At 44.8% G+C, this 8,160-nt stretch overlaps 1 pseudogene; it reads right to left on the bottom strand.

Moving 5' to 3' along the window:
• Positions 1 to 345: 345 nt before the first annotated feature.
• On the bottom strand, positions 346 to 7,331 carry LOC102819972 (annotated as a pseudogene).
• Positions 7,332 to 8,160: the final 829 nt, after the last annotated feature.

Genomic DNA, 8,160 nt, shown 5'->3' with positions numbered 1-8,160 from the left:
TGGAAGGAAGCCAGCAAAGAAGCAGCAGTCTTTTAGGAACAAATGGGCAATGTTGTTTGGAGGCTCCGTCCTCAGCAGTGAGGCCGAGCCTCATGCGTATTTACCTGAGCCTGCCTAGAATAGAACCCTCGTGGTCTTAACCAGCTTGGTTTCGGATGCAGGCCTTCTGGCTCAGGGCTGAGCGTGGATGGACGCCCAGAGCAGAAAGGAAGATGTTCATGAATCAGCGTTCACTCAGTGTGATTTCTGTCAGCAGTCATTATTTGCTACCTTGTTTTTTCAGACTCTAGTCTTTGTTACAAGTGGAAATGACTGCTGGTAAACTCCTGTCCCAGTCTTTCTTCTCTATCCTGTTCTCTCCCAACAAGCCCCTCTAGGGGAGAGCACCAGGCCACTGTGGAAGAGAAACTTGAGAAGTGGGAAGGGACGGTGCCTTCTCCAAAGTCCTGGCACCAGTGGAAAACTTGTGACAGAAGGGGTGAGAGATTTCGCTCTGTCTTCCAGGTCTTCCATGTCTACATCCTGGGGGGCTTTTGTCTTTCGGCGTTTGGACTGTGGCTCACTGGTCTTCGATAGCTTTGGAAGAGCTTCCATTTCCATGGCTGCCTTCTCCTTCTGGGCAAGCCGGATTTGCTGAAGGAGTTTTCTGCGCTTCTTCCCTAGCATGTGCACTGGACGCTGGCTTCTTGAGGTTGTGCCACATGGTCAGCTCTTCGCCTGTCTATCACAGCCCCGACCACCTGGTGCTTCTGTCGCCACTTCCGGGTCAACACTTGCTGACCCTTGAACGGTTTCTTTTCAGCTCTGTCTGGGGCGGGTTGATCTTCTCACCAGGAGCCCCCCATAGCTATGCACACTTGCTCCGGCTATTTGCTGCTTTTAAAAGCCATGACTTTGCCCAGGGGTAAAGGAAAGTGCAAGGCATTCACCCCAGCATGTTTGCATTCTACATCTTGCATTTTTGGGCATGGTAGACAGTAAGAAGGAGTTCTGGCATGGTGCTGTTAACGCACTGGACTACAAGGTTGATTTGAAGTGCTAGTTTGGCAATTCAAGCTCACTAGCTGTTTCTCAGAAACCCTATTCAGGGTTGCTATGAGTCAGAACTGATATCGAAGGCACTACCTCGGGCAGCAGCAGCACCCAGCTCTCTCTCTGTCAGTCATAGCCGGGAGCTGCTCAGACTGGGCCGAGAGGAACATGTCCTGGAACCCAAGCCACTCTCAGGTTGGGAGGAGCCTCCCAAGGTTACCAGCAGCACCAGCAGGGAGAGAAATCTTGGCATTTTGAGACAGAGTTGTCTTAGCACAATCTTTCTATAGATAATTGTGAAAAAATAAATCCGATGTATTTGAAAATTCAGGACCTTTTTGTCTTTTTGTCCTATGTCTATAATCGAACCTCTGGGTGGGTCAAATGATCAAGTGTTTGGCTACTAACCAAAAGGCTGGAGGTCAGAGTTCACTCTGAGGCACCTTGGAAGAAAGGCCTGGTGATCTGCTTCTGAAAAACTAGCCATTGAAAATCCTCTGGAGGGAGTGTTTGCTTAGGGGGTATTGAGTTCATATTAATTGTGGTGGGATCACCTGAAAAAGGAGGATGAGAATGGTTGCACAGCTTGAAGAATGTTTTCCATGAAACTGAAATGTACGCGTAGAAATGGTTGTGAAATGTACGTGCAGAAATGGTTGTGAAATGTACATGGAGAAATGGTTGTGAGAAGACCAATGTTTCCCTATGTCTACTTCAACCACAATAGATAAGCCCAAACCAAACAATTAAGCTAGAGAACACAATTCTACTCCAACACACATGGGGTTGCTATGAGTCAGAGTCAATGTGAAGGCAGTTGGGTTTTGGAACCCATGATGGTGCACATGGATAAGTACTTGGCTACTAAGCAAAAGATTGGCAGTTCAAGTTCACCCAGACATACCTCAGAAGAAAGACCTGTCAGTCTACTTTCAAAACATCACAGTTACTGAAAATTCCACGGAACATAATTCTATTCTGAAATACTTTGGGTTGGCATGCATCAGAATGCAACTTAGGGACAACTTTATTTATATATCTATTCTGGATACAAGGAGCTCTGCTAGCGTAGTGGTTACGAATCGGGCTGTGAACCTCAAGGTCAGCAGTTCAAAACTACCAGCTGTTCCATGGGAGAAAGATGAGGTTTCTGCTCCCATAAAGATTTACAGCCTCGGAAACCCTGTACCCTGACCCTCATTATGAGTCAGAACCGACTCCATGGCACATAACAACAACAACATTCTGGATACTTATGAGTCCTGGTGTGGCACTATAGGATAAGCACTGGGCCTCAAGGTTGGTTTGAACTGCAAGGTTCGTGGTTCAAACTCACCAGCTGCTCCTCAGGAATCCTATACAGGGTCACTATGAGTCAGACCCGACTTGATGGCACTTAAAAACAGTAACAATGACATGCTGTTAGAAAAACATCAGAACTCCTTTAGAGATGTGGTAAAGAGTGGGGAAGGGCCAGGTTCAGGTCCTACCTGACCTGAGGTAGGACCTGACAAGAGATTTGGGGTTCTACCTGCCCTACTTGTGCTCTTACTTGGAGCTGTCGTGAGCTCAGCCAACCTTTCTGTGTGAGTGATGGTGTTGGTGGTTCTGTGCTGTGGAGTCAGTTCTGAATCATAGCAACCCTGTAGAGAGTTTCTGAGACTGTAAATCTTTACAAGAGCAAAAAACCTCATCAATCTCCCATGGAGCAGCAGGTAGATTTGAACTTCGGACTTTGCGGTAAGTAGTCCAACTTGTAGCCCACTACACTAGCAGGGCTCCTTTTCTTGTGGGTTACTGTCTAAGAATTCCTGTTAGGTAAGAAATAGTTTGTTTTCCAAATTAGGCTTTAGAGAGAGTGGAGTAATTTAATTCGATAATTGTTCTGGTTTCAGACAACACCTACTATTAAACATACACATTGGAAACATGAAGCAAGATCAGTATTCATCAAATCTTCCCTTTCTAAATTGTCTTCAAGCTAGAAAGAACAAAAATCACGGCAAAAAATCAATATAATTTGTTCCAGTTCAATATATGACCCAAAACAGCGTGTTCATGAACATGTTTGAATACATTTGATTTTGTTATTGGATGTCTCCCTTCTGCAGTGAGACTCACAGAGGTGGAAGAATGTCAGTGAGTTCTCCCAGGACCCAGAGTCTGGAAAAGAACATTTGAAAACAAATTCCAGTCCAGCTCTCCTCTGTTTCATCCTCTGGCAAACAGTTATTTTTCAGGAGTTTCCATTTGGGCTGGAGAAACTTGAGTGATTTAACACAAAAGTCCTCTATCCACCCTTAATATTACCCAAGTCTGGCTGGGCTTGTAGCTTGTAATGTGTTATTTATTTTTGGTTGTAATTGCTGGCAGTTCCAGAAACATTAGTGTTTTATATATATAGCTAGACTCAGCAGGAGTAATTAAAAGGCAGGGACCCTCATGGTCGGTAGTAAAATACCAAGTACAGGCTGTTTAAGAAAAATGTGCCATTGATTTGCCATCAGCAAAACATGGGGTGGTTGGGAAAGGACAGAGAAGAAGGGCAGAGAAAGCACACTGATCAGAGAAGGTCTAGCGGTACACATGATGATGTTGGTTGAGTTTCTGGAGAAAACAATTATAACTGATTTAGATCAACATTCTACACAGTACTATTGTCAGGGAATAATAGCCAATGTCTAATGAATATAGGAAGGAGTTCTGGTAGCGTAGTGGTTACGAATCGGGCTGCGAAGCATCAGGTCAGCAGTTCGAAACTACCAGCTGTTCCGTGGGAGAAAGATGAGGCTTTCTGCTCCTGTAAAGATCTACAGCCTCAGAAACCCTGTACAGGGTCGCTATGAGTCGGAACCGACTCCCAGGCACATAACAACAACAACAACAATGAATATAGGAGTCCCTGTTGTTGTTGTTAAGTGCTGTCAAGTTGGTTCTGGCTCAGAGTGACCCTGTATAGGGTTTCCGAGAGGCAGCTGGTGGTTTTAAACTGCCACCCTTGTCTAGAACCATACCAGGAGTGTGGCAATCCCTGGGTTGTACAAATGGTTACTTCACTTGACTGCTAACCAACAGGTGGGAGGTTCAAGTCCACCCAGAGTATCCTTGAAAGAAAAGCCTGGCGATCATTCATTGAGAACCCTATGGAACATTCTTCTACTCTGACACACATGGGGTCACTATGAGTTGGAGCTGACTCCATAAAACTGGTTACTGGTTTAATGACTAGACCACCAGGCAGCATCTCATCATCTCATTTAAAGCTCATGAAACCCTTTCTAGTCTGTGTCCATATTACCCACGGTTCCTATAATGCAGGGCACAAAACAGGCTGAGATAGGTTAGCCCCACCTTTGCTAAAGGAAGAAAATATCACCCAAACAAAACTCCATGTCAGTTTACAATTACCCTCTACGACAGAGCTGAACCCAGAAACTCTCAGTTTCTGAGACTGCCAGTCATTTTGAAAGCAGACAGTCTCCTCTTTCTGGTGGATCTGAACAGCTGACCTGAAGTTAGCAGCCCACTGTGTAAGCCACTATGCAACATGGCACTCTTCATTGGAGGTAGAGCATGGATGTTTGTCTTCTACTTTTGCCCTGATCCTTTGATGAGAGATGGGGAAGACAGGGGGTTGCTGAGTGGTACAGATAGTTAATGTGCTCTGATGCTCCCCAAAAGGCTAGAGATTCCAGTCTACCCAAAGTACCTCAGAAGAAAGGCCTGGAGATCCACTTCTTAAAACATCAGCTGTGAAACACCCTCCGGAGGTCAGTTTTCTACTCTGACACACATGAGTTAGAACTGACTCCAAAGCCACTGGTCCAGCGGGATGGGAAGGATGACAGAAAAGCTGTTGTCTCTGCAGAGACTTTGAGAGAGGAATGGGGAGGAGCTGGTAGGAAGCTCACACAATTATCACTCATTTTGCAAATATGAATTTAAACAGAGCTTTTCCAGAGAATGTACGATAAGGTCCTATTTGTGCACCTAGAGTCTGCACATCCAGTCAGTATAGGTCTCCTGCTCCCTGAACTTATCTGTGGCCCCCAAATCAATGCCTGTGGCACTTTTTATTCGCCATCATTCACCAACATGTGCACATCAGCAAAGAACTCGAGCGTACTTTCCTAGCCGATGTCAAACAAGGTGATACCCGCATTCAAGTTGCAGATCTCGCACTGTAAACAAGTGTTGTTAAATGCCATCAAGTCAGGTCAGTTCTGACTCCTAGTGACCCAGCATGGGGTTTCTGAGGAGCAGTGTGTAGGTTTGAACTGTCCATCTTGTGTTTAGCAATCCATTGATTATCCTACAGCTCCATACCAGGATTCCAAACAAGAATATATGGCGGTTGGGGGGTTGGGGGGGTGGGGGTTGTGTGCTGACTCTAGCAACCCTGTATACTGTTTCCAAGACTTTAAATCTTTAAGGGAGCAGAAAAGTCTCATCTTTCTCCTGCAGGACAAGTGGTAGATTTGAGCTCCTGATCTTATGGTTAGCTGCCCAACTTGTAACCCACCACGCTGTCAGGGTTCCTTATACAAGGGTCTATGGTGCCATGGTTTTTACATTTTTTGTTGGTGATTTTGAAGTTTAAGCCCCCCGCCCAGGTATAGTGTGCTGAAACTCTGTCTACTGTGCTTGTGTACAAGGGGGCGGTCATGTGCCTGCAGGAGACAATGACTAAGCTTCATTCAGGCAGAGACAGTAGTGTTGGCGGTGTGTCTAACGTTTACCAATCATCAGCACCTGTTAAATACAGTGTCTTTAAACTGACGCACACATAAGAGAAGGTGAGGTATAAATGTTGTGACCAGAGGTATAAGGAACCAAATGCTCTCTTTACTCCAGAAGAAGCGGTTCGATATTCTTGAATTCTGTGTCTGCAGTGACGTCTCTGAACATAATACTGTTAATAATGAGAGGCCATTGTATGACTAATCAAGATATGCTCTTATTTATACAGTCTTCAGTATAGGCTGCACCTCAATGTAAAGAAAATGAAAATCCTCACCACTGGACCAATAAACAACATCCACATAAATTGAGAAAAGATTGAAGTTGTTAAAGACTTCATTTTGCTTGGATCAACCATCAACACTCATAGAAGCAGCAGTCAAGAAATCAAATGACATATTGCATTAGGCAAATCTGCTGCACAAGACCTTTTTAAAGTGTTGAAGAGCAAAGATATCAGCTTGAGGACTAAGGTGAGCCTGATAATTTAGGTTCTAAATGTCTCTTAAGAAGCCCTAGTGGCTCTGAGGGTTAAGTGTTGTACTACTTACCACAAGATCAGCATTTGAAACTTAGTGAAGACACTAGGAATGTCTCTGATTATAAATGGAGTCCTGGTGTGGTGCTGTAGGATGAGCACTGGACTTCTAACCACAAGGTCAATGATTCAAATCCACTTGCCATTTCTTGGAAACCCTATACAGCAGAGGTAAGGAATGTCTGGCCTACCTTGTTGTTGTTGTTGTTGTTAAGTGCTGTCGAGTCAGTTCTGATCCATATCGACCCTGTATAAGGTTTGCAAGTTGTAGCTGGTGAGCTTGAACTGTCAACCTTGTGGTTCAAACTGACTTTGCAGTCTAGTGTATTAGCTCACAGTGTCACACCAATATGTAGAAGCCCTCAGAATCATTTGGTCTGGTCCTGCCAAGACAACAGCAGTTCCGGGCTTCACATTGTTGTTGTCGTTATTAAGTGCCATTGAGTTGGTCCCGACTCATAGAGTTCCTGTATAGGGTTTCCAAAGAGTGGCTGATGAATTTGAACCACTGACCTTGTGGTTCAAACAGATCCTGTTGTGCAGTACTATAGCCCACAGGGCCACACCAGGACTCCAGGCATCACATTGTTGTTGTTTTTGTTAAGGCAACACATTAGGAGTGAGTTAATTAAATGCTTGACCAAATATAGCAGGCTAAATTTTAAATTAATAATTTTGTATGGCCCACGAATGATGATATAAATTTTGGCAGAAGAAAAGTTCCCCGCCTCCTGCTATACAGGGTTGCTGTGAGTTGGAACCAACAAGGAAAAAGAGTGGAGATTCTAAGATCAGATGCCTGCTTCTCAACTTGGAGAAAGCCCAGGTCTCAAAGGAACTTGGGATGAATGGAAGCCCACCCCACTTCTAGACAGTGTACTCTGTCCATTTTTTCTCTGTGTTCTTCCCCCTTCTCTGCCAGTGCTGAACCCAGCTCCTGGCACCGATGGGGCCCCTGTCCCGTGTCACTGCCCGGGCTGTCTGCAGCCTGCTGGGCTGTGGCAGGACTGAAACCCTCCATTGTACTTGGGCTGGGAAGGGAAATGAGCACGTGGACCTCTGCTCACAGTCAGGCTTGGCAATCCAGAGGCCTGAATGACCCAGTAGGGAAAAAGCAAATACGGTCTCTCCTCCTGGTTTTACCTCAAATGCATCACAAATTGGAATCACTTGGTGTCCGAAGGCTCATTAGAAAATACTTCTGAAAGGCAACGCCGTCCATTAAGTCTCATTCTGAGGAGCGATTTGCATGTTCTTCACATTTGCGTTTATATTTGTTAAAGCTCAAGTTCAGTTTTTTCTGAAGTTGCCAGATGTCTTGGCTCAGATACAGAGTCTACGTCAGAACTCTTGGGGGAGGGAGTACCCTATTTTATAATAATAAAGTTCCCTCCCCTACAGAAGCCCAGCATTTTGTTGCTTAAAAATCAGAATTGTAGATTGAATTAATTGGCTCAAAATCATATTCTCTATAATGACTGCTCTCAAATTCAGTATATGTGACTGATCTCAGCTGCTTCCTTAGGTACCAGCGGTGATAGGGAGATTTCTGGATGTTTGCTAACTCTTGGGATTCATGTTGTTGCTGTTGTTCCAACTCACAGCGACCCTGCATGGGGTTTCTGAGTGCAGCTGGTGGGTTTGAACTGCCGGCCTTGCAATGAGGAGTTCAGTGCTTATCCTACAGTACCATACCAGGACCTCATGTATATACATTTATAAATACACAGACGACACACAGTGTATATATAGTTGTTGTTAAGTGCCATTGAGTCAATTCCAACCCATAGTGACAATGTATAGGATTTCCAAAGAATGGCTGGTGAGCTTGAATCACCAACCTTGCATTA

The sequence above is a fragment of the Chrysochloris asiatica genome, unplaced genomic scaffold (genome assembly GCF_000296735.1).
Source record: "Chrysochloris asiatica unplaced genomic scaffold, ChrAsi1.0 scaffold00034, whole genome shotgun sequence".
NCBI lineage: Eukaryota > Metazoa > Chordata > Mammalia > Afrosoricida > Chrysochloridae > Chrysochloris > Chrysochloris asiatica.
Note: the sequence above shows the minus strand (reverse complement) of the source record. Positions and strands in the feature narration are given on the sequence as shown.